We start from the raw sequence: 15,852 nt of genomic DNA, 5'->3' as shown, positions 1-15,852 counted from the left end.
ATGGTAATGGCTGGAACTCAAAACTGGACTGTTGCATAGCTATTTCCTCTGAACTGAGACATTCCCTTTGGAGGGAGGGAGAAAGGAAGCTCATAAGACTCATCAAATAAACAAAACTTACAAGACTCAAAAAATTTCCGAAGCCTAAAACATTCACTAATCCCTTCCCCAAGTCACAATTTCTAAAGAAGGGGCTATCCCTGGCCAGCTTTGCTACCTAAATTGTATAGGGAGATCCAGGAAGGAAGCTTTCATGGGTTACCCATCATGCTCGGTTCTACCTTGATGATGTAATTGCCTTTGACTTACTTATGCTCTGTAAGTAACCCCAGTAAACTCACTTGTTCATTTGTGGCTCAGATGAAGCCTTTTCTTTGGTTCATTATCTGTATCTTGTATAGGGTAAGGAGTTGCTTTTTCTTGTCTCTTCAAGAAAAGGCACACAACATGATTGTATTGAATAACAAAGAGTAAATTTTATTATTCTCATGATTCCTGATATCTTCAGAGAAAGAGAGAGAGAGAGAGAGAATGTGTGTGTGTGTGTGTGTGTGGCATAATAAAAAACTCTATAACCTATTACTGAACACAATTTAAAATATAAAATTATTCCTTGGGTATGAGGTTGTAGAAATGATTGGCTAGAGTTAGAAAATAAACAAAAGAAATATACCTATATTCGCATTACTCATACTGGGCTGGAAACATTTCCAGAGATTTGAATTCTGTTTCTGATGTTCTCTTTGTAGTTGGTTTTATGATATTGGCCAAGTCAATTAACCTTTCTACTCCTCAGATTAACCTCAGTAATCTTAGAATAATAGATCACAGCCTGCCTGACTCCCAAGCACTTGAGGTGGAAAGGGTTAATGGGAGAAAGTTTAGAAAGTATCCAAGGTGGTGTTTATCAGAAAGTCTACAGTCAGTTTTGATAGGCAATCTATGAATGAGGGTGCTAGATAGTGGAGGGTTAAGAGACCTTCGTCAGAAAGATTACCTGGGCACAGCTATCTTTCCTGAAAGCCCTGAGCTTACAAGTCAATGAGACCTCTGTCCTGGATGATATTCAAGGTTAGAGAAATCACATGCCTCGCGACTGTATTGTAACAAATCAGTTAATTACAGGGCAACTTGTTCTTAATAGTCCTGGAATCCCCGCCTGACCCTGTATGAGGGCTGTGAACAGATACTTTCATGACAAGGAAATAACCAGACTTATGAAGGCTTTCCCTTTACTCATGTATTTACTAGGGTTTCTAAGTGCAGGACACATAATTTCCTCTGAAAGTCACCACACCTCCTTTCTATGACTTCTCAACTGCGGCCAGAAAGAAAGTAGCAAGTGCCAAGGGGCAGAGTTTAGGGTTGTTCTCAGACACCTGAACTGCCAGAAAGTAGAAGGCTGCTGATGGAACAGGGGTCATTTTATCATTGGTTAAGAGGTGACTGGGAGAAGAGGTGTGCTCTTTTCAATGTCATGTTGATATTATATTGGCAAAACTGTAAAGGGTGGAAAAGAAATGTCAACTTAAGCAGGCTAGGTAGCATACCCAATTTGGGGGCTTATTTGGCTGTATGTGTGAAAATTACATTTTTACATCTTCTGTGCCCTAGCGATTTTACTTTATAGCCCTAAAGAAATCAATCATCCATGCGTAAAGAGCCATGAATATGGACAGTCATTTTAGCACACCTGGTAATTTTTTAAAAGGCAGAAAGGAGGCATACCTTACATATCAACAACAAGTAAATAAGGAAAAGAAGAGCCCTACAATGAAATGTAACAGGGAGACCTAAAGGAACGTGTGAGGCATGGCCTATCATTTCTAAATCCTTGTAGTTTTTCTTCTACAGTCTACTGTGTATCTGACAAATTCTAATCATTCCATTCTAGACAATTGCTTATCCATCACTGCTTTTGTGGACTCAGAATCTTTTTCTGGAGTCTCATCTCTCGCTCTCTCTCATCCACTGCAGCCCATTTTCTACTGGGCAGCTAGTGTCTCCCATATGCAAATGTGATCACATCAGTGGGATGGTTTCTCATCACAGTGGGATCAACACCAAAGGTTCTTACTGAGGTCTTCAAGGCCATCAGGGTTTTGAGTCTGGCTACCTCTTCCAATACTAGCCTTCAGAGTAGGTGCTCAGTGAAGCATTGCTGAATCCATTAAAATGACCTCTAAATTCATTTAAATTGAAAGAGCAATAACACATATAGGCAGTGATGCCTCTGACACATTGATGGTCAATTCAAAACACCTAAGTTCTAGTTCTAGATTCACCTGCTGTATTACATTTAGAGCTCACTCTACTTTATGCATTGGAAACGTCTTACCTGGAAAATGGAACTGCTATCTCTTAGGAATGTTATGAGTTTTAAATAATCAAGTCAGATAAACAGAAGAATTATGGCTTACTCCCAATGTGTCTCAATTAGTGCCTAGTCACAACTTTGTAGAGATCCTGTGAACTTTTTTGGTTTTTCTGTCTTTGTTACTATTCTATTAAAACAACAACAATAGCAACAACAGCAACAAAACATTTGTTGGGAGCTTTTTTACAGTTTCAGAGGGTTAGTTCAAGACCATCATAATGGGAACTACAGCAGCAATCAGAAAGATATATGCTAAAACAGTAGCTGAGAGTTTACATCTTATCCACAAGTTGGAGGCAAAGAGAAAATGACTGGGCCTGGCCTAGGCTTTTGAAACCTCCAAGCCCAGTCCAGTGACCCCTCTCCTGCAACAACACAGGCCAAAACATTCTATCAACTAGGGAGTTATCACTCAGGTGATTGTTGTAGCAAGGGGTAGGGCAGGGAAGCAGAATACTACATAACTGTTCTGGAAAATACACATGGGTGGAGGGACTAATTCAAGCAAATCATCTGAGCTGGGGATGTTCCTGAATGTTCTCGATAAAGTTGCACTGTGCTACATGATGACAAGGGCAATACTGCCCTGTGGTACATGATGACAAGGACAACACTGAGGTCCCTAGAAGTAGTGACACATCACAGAGCTCTGTGTTGCTCTCTCACCACAGTAGTAAGCCCGAATGCTGTGTCACAGTGTGAGGCTTCTGTAAGAGATACTTAAAGATGAAGATTCCAGAAGACACAGGAGTAAAAACCTAGAGTAAAAACCTATTTACTTTTGATGTCTCTAAGGAACATTAGGTATGAAAGCATTACTCTGCTTAGTTACATGCAACACTCCCCAGTTCTCCTTGTTACTGCCCACTGTTTTTGAGCACAGGTACTTACTCATTGGTACTTAGTACACCATCTTTTATTTGAATCTTACTATGGCAGTGTTAGTTTCTCTGTCATCCGACTCAGAAAACTGAGAATTAAACACATGTAGTTACTGTATACGGGTGATACCAGGACAGAGTTTCCTAAGGTTATTTCACAGAATATTAAGTGCTATGAAAGAAAATGATGATGCTACAAGATTGGGAAATGTTAGATTAAATCAATATAAGCATGCTTTTTAACAGGACTTCTCAGGTCATTAATATGCTAATAGAACTTTGCAAGGGCTTTAGCATGCAACATTTCTCAGTTACTTGAGCACAATTTCTTTCCTGGAGCTCCTCAGAAGTTTAATACTAAGAATAATGTATTTCGGGACATGCCTCTTTAGGTCAACTCAACCCTGAGGAATGATAGATGTCTGGGACTTTGTTTTATTTTTTAATGACATTTCTTTCAAAAAAACCTCTCTCCGTGTGAGGCCACAATGCTACAAGCATCTGATACTATCTCATATTTCTGATTTCTCACTACAATCTGGGCATAGGTGCACATTTTGATTGATGTGCCATTGCTGGTCATACAAATATGATTTCACCTTGATAAATACTCAGCGTGTTCGCCTTATGAATAGAGTCTGGCCACACAAAGGTTTTCTTTGGTTAGGTTAAGCCACAAACCATCACCCCAATACCACGGTGATTCCTTGGGCCATAGTTGCTTTAAACAGTCTGGTTTGTTTTTCCCTGCCTTTAGTCTCCTTAAGTCTGATATTCTAGACAATCAATACATCTATGTAGCCTTAGCTGTGGAAATGAGAGAGTGGTACCCTTTGTGAGAATGGCAGCTTTTTATAGGGTCATGAGTCATAACTCTTTATTCTAACTGGGCCTACATGGCTGGATAACTTTGCTGCTCTGGTCTCATTGATGAGTCTTCTACCATGGTCCCTTGGCAATCCTCAATCCTATGAAAAGAAACATAATTGATTATTATCAATATCTACAGGGGTCAGATATTGATTGCAGTGTGGATTTAAATTCAGGACCTGGGTCTCAGTAAGCTGCAGAGAAGCGCCTTGGGTAGTGAGCTACTCAGACTTCCACATGTCTAACCCAGAACTTCTCCAGCTATTTGATTTATTTCTCTTATGATCCTGATACATACATGACAACAACTGGGTGTTACTTTACATGAATGTTAATTGGGTCAGAATCCTGTTGAGGTCTTCGACATGAACTGATAATTATTTTATCAATCACTTTGCAAAGTAAATATAATTATCTCTACTTTTAAGAGAAGGAAACAACATCAAATTAATAATTTGCTGAACATATTGTCCCTACTTAACTTAGGGACAAAATTGGGACTCAGGTGCTTTGGGGCCTGTTTTCTTAACACTAATTTCTTCAAGTATTTAGGACACTATACTTTACTTAAATCTGCTTGTGCTTTCTTTAATCTAGATTTATTTAATATTGTTCCTATAAAGTAAAGTTACCCATGTCAGACTTTATCCTTGTGTTCATTTGTTAATCAAACGTTTACTGAGGTATAACTAAAGAATGAATTTTTAAAAAAACTACATTATCCATGACTTCAAAAGTCTCTTGGTTTTTAAAAAGATGGAAACATAAGCCCATGTATGTAGAGAACCTAATGTTGATTCTTTTAGGTAGTTACTGCTTAAATATGCACAGTACTTTAACTCAGTGGAATAATTAATAGGCGTCTGCAAGCCCCATCACCTTAATGTCTATAAACCGAATATGTTTCAAAAAGGACCATGCTTATTCTAAGTACGCATCAGCAACTGTACATATGATCACATGAAACCTTCATTCTCTTCACATATAGGTTATAGTAAGTACTCTCTGGAATCCTTTAGTATATCTTCCAGATATTTGAAGAATCAATTATAAACCAAGGTGGGTACATACAATTACTCAAAAAGGTAACAAGATAAAAGCCCTCTTTTTGAAACTTCTTTGTTCTTTAAGTTCAAACTCTCTACTACTTGAGTAGAAAGGCCCCGTGAATTTGAACAGTTTGAGCCAGAAATGTTGGCATTAGATAGGATGGTGCTATCCTTTGGTAGCTATAATACATAACTAGTTCCACCTGTGAGTGTTAGAGAGACATAAGTATATCTTCAGGCAAAATGGCAGACAGCCAGGTAGCAAAGGATGAAACATGATGGCCGATGAAGCAGGCATTTTTAATGAAGTAATTGTGTTGGGCACAGAAAATATGTAGTAGAAAGGCTTTTTTTCCAAGGATGTGCAAAATAATTTGCTTACTATGATGGTCTAGAGCTAGGTAGATCTAAGTTTGGATCACTAGCACATATATCCATGTAGAAAGCCAAGCATGGAGGTTATGCTTGGTAGAAGTCTTTCTTTCTTTCTTTCTTTCTTTCTTTCTTTCTTTCTTTCTTTCTTTCTTTCTTTCTTTCTTTCTTCCTTCCTTCCTTCCTTCCTTTCTTTCTTTCTTTTCCTCTTTCTTTCTTTTTTTTAAAATTCCAACACAATTTTCCCTCTAACCTCTCCTTCCAGTCCCCACTTCCTATCATTCCTCCTCCATTTTTCTTCAGAAAAGAGCCGTTCTCAATGAGTTCAATAAGCCATGCATATAAAGTTACAGAAAAACTATGCACCTCCTCTTCTATTAAAGCTAGACAAGACAATCCAGTAAGGGGAAAAGGTCCCAAAGGCAGGCAACAAGTGTCAGAAACTCCCACTGTTAAGAGTCCCATAAGAAGATAAAGCTACACAACTATAATATTTGTGCAGAGGGCCTAAGTCAAACCTATTCAGGCTTCCTGGTTGTAGGTTCAGTCTCTGTGAGCCACTATGAGCTCAGGTAGGTTGATTCTATGGGTTATCTTGTGGTATCTTTGACCTCTCTGGCTCCTGTAATCCTTCCTCGTCCACGTGTTTCCCCATTCTGCCTAATATTTGCTAGGTAAAGCCTGTCTGATAACAATTGGGGTAGACTCCAATCAATGTATAGCAGAATATAATTAGAAATCATTTCATCTATCCAACCTCTGGCTCCTGGCCCTTTGGGCTATATCAGAGTTAGGCATCCTCTCATGACATCTAGGTCTCAAGCTGGACTATTTGTTGGTTGGCCACTCTCACAATTTCTGTGCCACCTTTACCCCAAGTGTTGGGTAGTATTATGTCAAATTGATGCAAGCTAGAATTATCTGAAAGAAGGGAAACATCAATTGAGAAATACTTCCATAAAATCCACCTATAAGGCATTTTCTTCATTAGTGATTGATAGGAGAGGACACAGCCCATTATGGATATGGCCATCCTTGCACTGATGGTCCTGGGTTCCATAAGAAAACAGGCTGAGCAAGCCATGAGGATCAAGCTAGTAAGTAGCAGTCTTCTGCGGATTCTCTTTTGGCTCCTGCCTCCAGGTTCATGTCTTATTTGAGTTTTTACCGTAAATGTCCTTCAATGATAGACTACAATATGGAAGTGTAAAACAAACAAACCCTTTCCTCTTCAACTTGCTTTGGCTGGGGTGTTTAATCACAGCAATAGAAAACCTAACTAAGACAGTGGTATATGTCCATAACCCTATGTGGCTAAGGCAGGGACAAACTGAAACCTTGGCTAGTCAGTTTAGCCAAGAATCTGATCTGCTTAGTCTCTTGATTGTAATTATATGTTTACAGTATCAGCCCATTTCAGCTATTCTAAGAAGTAAAATCAGGGATGTGTACCAAGGTCTGCATCAGAAAGAAGGTGAACTTCCCCACTCAGTATGGAAATGGATAAGAGTTGAGGAAAAAAAAATCCCAAGGGAATGCTATAAACTCATGGTGTATCACCAAATAGGAGGTTAGTAATTGAAGGTCAGCAGTAAAATAGGGAATACTATACTACATATTATCCCAGAATGTTCATTACTTTAAATTAATTAAACTAATTCTCATTGACTTAGCTTTGTACCCATAGACAAACACATGCTTAATCCACAAAATTGGTTGGTGGAGGGGGTGGATCTGGGCAAGAGTTGAGGAGTTGAATATGATCAAAACATATAGCACCAAACTCTCAAAGAACTAATAAAAGAAAATGATTACAAAAGGGACACTGGGTCTCCAGAATTCCCCGACATACAACAACAATAAACAAATAAACAAAAAACATGACAACAAGAGAAACCCACCAGCTTCTTTAGATTGTTGTTTTTACTAGTTTCACTAGTAAATGGGAGATCCAAATGTGCTGGGAAGAAGAGATCGTCATGGACAAAGGTTAAAGCTGATAATTAATATTTGCCTTGTCAAATAAGACCATAGTGCTTTCAGAAGTCTTAGACAAGTCTGGGCATAGTAGTGTAGCACTCAGCACTCAGGAGGTGAAGGCAGGTGGATCTTAGAGCGTTCCAAAGATTACAAAGATATTCCCTGCTGAAAAAAATAAAGGAAGAGAGGGAGAAAGGGAGAGGGAGAAAGAAAGAGGGAGGAAAGAAAGAAAGAAAGAGAGAGAGAGAGAGAGAGAGAGAGAGAGAGAGAGAGAGAGAGAAATAATATGAAATCTTAGGTGGATTGCCACCATCTTTCCTCTCAAACAATGTTCTGAGACCCATTTTGATACACTTGGGAGAATTTTTACCTTTTAAAATCCTAATATTGTTGAATTGCTAAAACATGATAAGGAAATATGCCTATGAATAAATGAATGCTGTCAGAGTCTTGGGCTACAAACAGCTACAGAATCCCTGTTTCATCTATAATAGTGGTTAGAGTTCCCCCAAATATTGAATATATGAGTCCTGTGTTTAGAGAAATTCAGAAGGCTCTAGAATCTCAAAATAGAACCACTTATTAATACTGATGGTTAAGGGTAGCTTCATAAAGTAGGTGACACTATTTGGAGGCCAACAGAATGATTCTTTACAGACATTAGGTCCCAGAGGCTAGCACTGAACTAACTAGATTTGGGAGGAAACAAGTGTAAGGTCCTTGCTCCAAAGAGTCTCATGTTTCTTTAAATATATAAATAAGTAACTTCAGAAATTAGCATAACCATGAGGCTATAAATGATTATTCGCTGTGATGTGAGGTAGAGCTCGGTTTATGGGAGGTCCGAGGAGGGAGAAGATCTCTGTGATTATCAGTATGGCCAATTTATAAATGACTTAATTTGGATGCCCACTCTGATACTTTGCCATCTGCTTTAAAAGAATTTCCTTCCATTATGTAAAACACTAGATCGTGGGGTGTTGCTTCTATTAATGGATGTTTTTGCTGCTAGGGAAGCCTCATGTGCTCCATATCAAGTTGAGCCTCAAAGTCAGATTACATTAGACACTCACGCTGTTAGCCACTCGGCAATTCTCATCTATCAACAGATGTCTGGGTAGAGCACTTTTGTGCATAGAGCCTTTGGAGGAAGTTAGAGCTAAAGAAACTCACCCGTTCCTTTAGAGACAAAAACACACAAGGCACACGCATTCTAATCCAATCTTTATGGCTGAGCAGGAGACCCACAGTTCAATTTCAGACTGTTTCTCGGCATGTAAAATCTGTTACTCCTGAAACTTCAAAATGTACATATTTTCCCCAAATGAGATCTAAGTCTGTTGAGTTAATTATCATACAATTATAGCAATGGAGAAGAAAACCCTAATCAAACGTGAACAGCTTGTCTAACTATTAACCAGACCGTGGTGAACCATTACTTAGCTCTGACTTGCATGATCCATCATATAGACTCTTGGCCCTCTGTGAACAAATGTGTAAATGAGTCCATGGCCATTTAAAACTGAGAGGCCCAGCCGCCTGGGATCTTGTGATTGTCTTTAAATTGTTTAGTCATTATATTTTACTGGCGTGAAGTTATTATAACAACCTTCCAACTTCCCCCTGTCTTCCTGCAATGGGAAAGAGTGGGCTGCACATCACATGAAAGGGAAAGATGTAGCTTCCTGGGACTCTGACCTACTAACATGGTGATTTGTTTAAAAAACATCTCTGCTTACATATTCCCTTAAGCTACTAAGAAGCATTAGAAGTCAAATGCCTCTGGATAAATTTCCTTTCAAGGAAGATCCCAGAGTCCAAAGCATCTAATTCAAATATCTTTTAATGTAAGTCCCGTTTGAGCTGTCTTCAGGCAAATTCAAGTTACTGCCAACATAACAGGCATCTAATACAAAAAGACTCAGGTGTGGCATAATAAATTTTTGCTTACAGTCTGAAATACAGGAGGTCAGTTTCTACCAAAATGGGGGCATGAAAACCTAGTTTACTCTTATTAAATAGGGCTATAGGTTGTTAACCAGATTGAAATTTAGAAACAAGAGGCAGAAACAAGGAAAGGAGACTCAAGAGGAGAGTATGACTTTGCTTTTAATATTAATAATCAGTCAATGGGTTTGTTTTATCCCTGGCACAGTGAAAAGTATCGGCCCCACCCAGTACCAGCAGAACATGTGTTTACTGTAATCTGTTTCACACCAAACTTGCTTTTATATCAGCCATGAGGGGCTGAGAGTTGTTGGCTTCTCAGGAAAACCAGGACTGGGCCCATGTTCTAAGATACTCTTGGTATCACCTACAGAGTTAGCATTCAGGCTGATTAAATGTGGAGAAGACTCATCTATCTCTTTGCAAAGACTTTGCAAAGTAGGGTGTTAAGAATTGGAAACAGGGGGCTAGCTTAATGCATCAAACACAAGGCCTGTTACTCTAAATAAGCTTGGGGTCTGAAAAAAAAATCCAAATAACATTTTGGGTTTCTCTTGTTCCCTGGTACAGAGAGAGGTGATGGGGTTGGGGTGGGGAAAATGTGGAGGTGAATCCCTGCTGCTGATGTTTTGACTCTGCCAAGGCAACCACCAAGGGTCACAGCCCCAAGGGCCCTATCTATAAACAAACAGGCTGCTCCCAGGAAAATATCAGACTCATAAGACCAATATGAGCAAACATATTGTGTCCTTCCCTTCTCCACCCTAGCTGTGTCTGCTGAGAAAGGCAAACATCTTGGGTATCAGAACTCAGTTGGGGGTGAGTATTTTAGGATGTTCTGAATGTCAAGAACTTACTTTCAAAATTTACCTTGCTTCCTGTTAAGTGTGTGTATGTGTGTGTTTTCCCACAAAAGATGAAAATTAGCTTTTGAAGAAATCCCAAGTAGAGGTTTGCATGGGGAGAAAATGCCCGTTAGAGTGAAGTTTGTAAAAAGATGCCAGACAAAAGCTGAGCAAAAGTCAAGATCAGAAGTTACAGAACAGGAAGTATGAGGGTCATGTGTAGACAAGTCTACAGCAAAGAGGAGGGAAGAGAAGGAAAGGAAAGAAAAGACGGATAATAAGCCCCAGAGGAGGATGAGAAAGAACTAGCCAGAGTGGGTTCAGGCTGAGAGTTGGAGTAGTCAAAGATTCCAGGAGTGTGCTAAGTGAGTCTCTAGACTTAAACCTATAATTGATGGGTCCACTTTCAGGCATATCACAATGAAGGCACTTCCTGAAGAAAAAATGAGATAGAGAATTCTTACAAAACAAGATTGGCTGGGTGAAGGTTCTCACATACACACCTTCTGCTTAGAAACAAAGGATAGGACCTTAGGAGAAACTAATGGCCCGATGGCAGGATGAATGTCAGATCTTTAAGGAGGTGGGACTCTGGAAGGATTGGTTGCCAGGGGTTACATCTTAGCATTGGAGGAACCCATCATTGTTCCTATCACCAGGACTCTGAGCTGTCATAGCTCAGAAGAAAATAGGCAAAGTTCTGTTCAACTGCATTATATACCCTGAAGATGTGGTCCAGCCGAGATTATGGAGCTTCCAGAGACTGCTATTCCCTGTTTCTAGACACTATTGGCAACCTTTTCCCTTGGCAAATATATGATTGGAATTGAGAAAACTGTTGTTGATAAAGTGATAAAAATAAACAACAGAAACAAACAAGGATGACATAATGAGCTCTTGGGCTGACAACTAAACAGGAATATTGCAAAAGAAGCAAATCAGATTTGTTTAAAGGGCCAATAAAATTCTAGGATTGGTGAGCTCCACCAGTGCACTTTTTTTTTTTTTTTTTTTTTTGTCTGCTGCCCAATAGAGTTCCCCCGCAAAGGTTAAGTCACCAAATTTAGAAAACAAGTTTTGCCCTTTGATATTTTCAATAAATAGTAGAAAAATGTGTTTAAATAGACACAAAAGAGTCCATCTCTACAGAGTCTTTTGTATTGCTTCTATCAATTACCTGGACTGGTCTACTAATCAGTTCTTATTTCTACAACATGGCCTCAGCCTGGAAATAGTTGCGGTGATGGGGCCTCTCCTTTTTCTTGTCCTCATTAGTCATAGTATTTTGTCTATTCTTATTTCATTCTTTTCTTATAAATCACAGTGGCACTGAATAATTGAATTACTTTAGTTATATTGTATTAATTTAAAATGGAGCTTTTCAATGAAAGTAGTACCAAGCGTACCTTGCCTAAACATTGTTCTAGGGGAAGCACTTGCCTTGTGTAAGTTGTCTTCTCTAGCTTCATGAAACTATTCATGTAATTATTTCTAAAGCTATTAGATGGGTGTAAAAAATAATCTTTGTGCTTCAGAGAGTTAATTGCAGTTCTCAAACTTTCCACAGTTAGGAAGGGATGGAGCAGAAGCCAGGATACAGAGACAATCTGACTTGACCCGATAGACATAAACATTAGGCTTTGTTTATTTGCCTCCAATGGGATGCTGTCAGTATCTATGATATGCATTAGAGTTGGGCTTTGTAACTACTCAGGAATAGGAGTAAATTATTGCAAGACTTGTCTAGGCTATATAGCAAGTTCAAAGTCAGCCTTGGTATTTCAGTGAGACTATTCAGTAAATGGCTAGAGTTTTTGACAGAAATACCTGATAAAGCAGAATATTCCTTAGTTTTAAACTTTATGCTATTATTTAGATTATCTGGACAAAGTACCTTAAGCTTGTACATTATACATTTTTTTAATTTACTCATGAGATGCTACATAGGTGCCTTGATAGATAAGAGAATTGTTTAGATATCACGTTCAATAAATTGTTAAATGAATGACTTTTGAATGTAGCTCAATTTCAACTCTTTTTATACAGCTTTGTGTGTGTGTGTGTGTGTGTGAATATTTTGTTTGTATATACAGTATTGCACCATGTGAATGTCCAGTGCTCATGAAGCCTAGAAGATGGTATCGTGTCTAACTGGAATTAGAGGCAGATACAGGCTACCATGTATGAGCTAAGAACTAAACTCAGGTCCTCTGTAAGAACAGCTGAGCAATCTCTCCAGCCCCTGAGTTTCATCTCTTATGACTGGAAATAATGTACTCAAAGTTGGAAGGTAATGAACTAAATATATAACGGCTTAGAGTCTTTAAAATCAATGTTGTTCCGGAAGAAAACTATGATGATCAATCGAGGCTCACACAGTTCAGTATAAAAGTGTTTGCCTTGCATGCATGAGGTTCAATCTCTAATATAACACAGAAAGACAAATAAGTCATTACTCATAGAATTGAACTAAATTAAAAACTTAACTGAAAACCGTTTCTCAGTAGACATACCTTCGGGATACTTCTGACATAGGTATCTGCCTTTTAGTCTTGTAGCCAGTGTGAATTGTGGATTCTGGGGTATACAGATGTGTACTCCCATTCCATTTTCTTCTCTTCTTCTGACTGTGTGTTCCAGATAATGCTAGTTAACCTTTAAAGGGTTGTATCAAAAAATGCTCTCACACATACACCCTAGAGTGGTTGTATGGAACACTTTATCCTGCCTCATTCTCACGTAACACAATGCACTGCTTCAACTAAACACACTGGATACCTAACTCAGACAGGTAGAGCAGACTCTTCAGTCTTTGGTTCGTCAGCTCAATCACTACCTTTGAGGAACATTGAGTCTCATTCCCCTTATACCACATTTTAACCTTTCCACATTCAAATTCATATATGATGATGAATTTCCCTTATTCTCTCTTTTCAAAAGGTTCTTTTAAGAAAGTTGTGTCTATTTGTGGGAGTGTGCACTTGTTGTGCTGCACATGTGGAAGCCAGTAGACAACTTGTAGTAGTCAGCTCTCTCCTGCCACTGTCGTTGGTCTCGGGGATCGAACTCAGGTCATCAGACTTGATGACAGGTGCCTTTACCATGGATCTATCTCAGTAGGCCCTCTTTCTAATGCTTTGATTCATGACAAGCTGCTGACAACATCCCAGTAAGTAGGCATCTGCAAGTGACAGGGGCTTTTTGCAAGTAAACATTGTCTATTGATTGTTGGTTCTTCTTTTCATCAATAGATGTTTTCATAGTGATCAAGGGCAGAAGTGCCAATTCAGGGCCCATTACAGATGAGTTTGGACTTGACTGAAATCTGTAGAGGAGGGCTAATGGGCTATATTGTCGCCCTGTAGATAGTGCAAGTGCTTCTGTGGTTTACTTAATTTGAAGGGACATTTCATAATTCTAGCTAAATTGGAATTACAAGTCAGATGAAATTTAGGAACAAATTATAGTGCTCTTGCCCTCCAGAGGTCTAGGAAGAATGGGTTTTGCCACATCTGGTAATGGTTGTTGATAGAGGTTTTTTTTTTTTTTTTTTTTTTTTTTTTTTTTTTTTTTTTCCTTCCTCAAGAAGAAAAGCTACTATTTTAGGAATTGAGAGTTTCTGGGATCCAATGACAGAAATGATCAATTCTTCCCAAACCAAAATGGCTCATGATTAAAAAGAGTGGGGAATATTAGTGTTCAATGAAGCAGTGTGGAATTAAAGTGCTTTAAGAAATATCTCAGGAAGGCATAGTGGTTACGAAGGAAATGGCTGCATCCAAATTCGGCTTCTAATGTCCAGTTTAGAAGGGGAAAATATTAAAAGTGATATTGAACAGTATTTTGTACATGAAGAGCTGTGTTAAATACTACAAACTTTATTTCATATAATTCTTACGACCATATAAATCATACCTACATTTTAAATCTGTAGCTTATAAATATTAAATTATTCCCTTCAGGACATGTAGTTAGTACATTTCCCAATTTCAACCAACAAGATTTGTCAAGGGTTGTGTCTGTTTTTCAGCTGTTACTTCATGACTTTTAACCTTATTATGGCAATGATTGTCAACCCACTCACACTGTACCATATTTTTTAAAATTTTATTTCTAGTTTCTGCCTTTTGGTCATTTTGAGGGGCACAACTAGGGCTACCTTTAGTATAATGCCAAAGATTAACATTAGCCAGATCTCATTACAGAGAAGCCTTGGATCAGTTAAGTGAGAATACTAGGGACACTTGAAGAATATAATTGAAATGGTAACTTCCCTGTGCTTCCTTTGGAATGCATGTGGGCATTGTGTATTGCCTTCTGCTCTGCTCAGGGATGTTTAAATACTGACGAGGGAGATAAGAATTCCAAACAGGAGCTAACACATGGACTTAGCTGTACAGAAGCACACGTTCAGGAAATGACAGTGTGTTCAGCTATGAAGCCTGCAATGGTCAGTTTCCAAGGATTTCTTCACTTGCATTTTTATGATAACTGCATTACCCAAATTTACCTATAATATACAGAAGGCAGGGATCACAGAAAAATAACGAGCAAAGTTTTGTATTTCATGTGCTTTAATAATTCTCTCTCAGAAAGCCTAAAAGCTACTAGAACAGGATTGGGTATTTTGAGTTTCTTGTTCACTGATTTGTTCTCAATAGTGCTGAATGAGAGGGTGTATTCTGCCAAGATCCACACCTGGATGACATATCTCAAAACGTGCTTCTCCTACCATTTTCCTTGTAGAGATGAATCTGGACAACTCTACTCTGAGGCACATGCTCTCAGGACTTGAATTTGGGAGAAGTCAGTCTTTGTGGGAAACGGAAATGTTGTGGTGTAGGTACAAGGTCCACTGGGCATGAAGGGAGGCTGGAACAATCAGCAGGAAAGAGTGTGTCATTATATCCTCAGTCTTCCCCTCTCGGAGTTCAGTCCTTCTCCTGCCAGCCCTCGGTATGGTTGCCCAAATCAACAGGGAAAAGTAAAAAACAAAACAAAACAAAACACAAACTGAAAAGCTCAGCAGCTGTTAGAAGTTTTCAGTGACATGATCTCAGTCAGCTTCTCTCCTTGCTACAAATGTTGGGTGAAAGAGGGGTCATGAACTAGCCACTCCCACCTGGCCTGTCAGACCTCAGACTCATACTTGGGTCCTTTCTTGTCACAGCACTTTGGTTCTGGCAGGTTACCCCATGCCTAGAATGAAGGCAATGTTTCTCCATCTGGCCTTTTGCTTTTGGACTTGGAGGAATACAAAGTGAGCTCTCAATACATATAGATTGTGTGTCTGCCCAATTCGATTTTTAAAAAATGAGGTAGATCTTTGGGGGTGAGATTTGTTCAAGTCACTGACAGCCAATAGTCCTTGAGACTGCTTTCTACCAAATTGAAAAATAACTCCGACATATGAACACAAATAAACTGATAACTCTAGTCCATTCATTTGTTTCTTCATTCAGTAAGTAGTAATTTGAGTGACTTCTATGCAGACGACATGGCTCCGGGCCATGAAAACACAGTGGCAGATT

At 38.9% G+C, this 15,852-nt stretch overlaps 1 long non-coding RNA gene across 3 annotated transcripts in view; it reads left to right on the top strand.

Annotated features, from left to right (window-relative positions):
• The first annotated feature begins 10,187 nt into the window (after positions 1-10,187).
• The window catches only part of LOC143443100 (uncharacterized), a 40,820-nt gene continuing 35,155 nt past the window's right edge, over positions 10,188-15,852 (top strand). For all 3 annotated transcript variants that reach the window (XR_013111833.1, XR_013111834.1, XR_013111832.1), the window contains exon 1: positions 10,188-10,295. This is a non-coding gene — a long non-coding RNA (uncharacterized LOC143443100). The remainder of the gene's footprint in view (positions 10,296-15,852) is intronic.

The sequence above is a fragment of the Arvicanthis niloticus genome, chromosome 7 (assembly GCF_011762505.2).
Source record: "Arvicanthis niloticus isolate mArvNil1 chromosome 7, mArvNil1.pat.X, whole genome shotgun sequence".
Lineage (NCBI taxonomy): Eukaryota > Metazoa > Chordata > Mammalia > Rodentia > Muridae > Arvicanthis > Arvicanthis niloticus.
The sequence above is the reverse complement of the archived record's forward strand: the minus strand, read 5'-3'. Positions and strand labels throughout refer to the sequence as shown.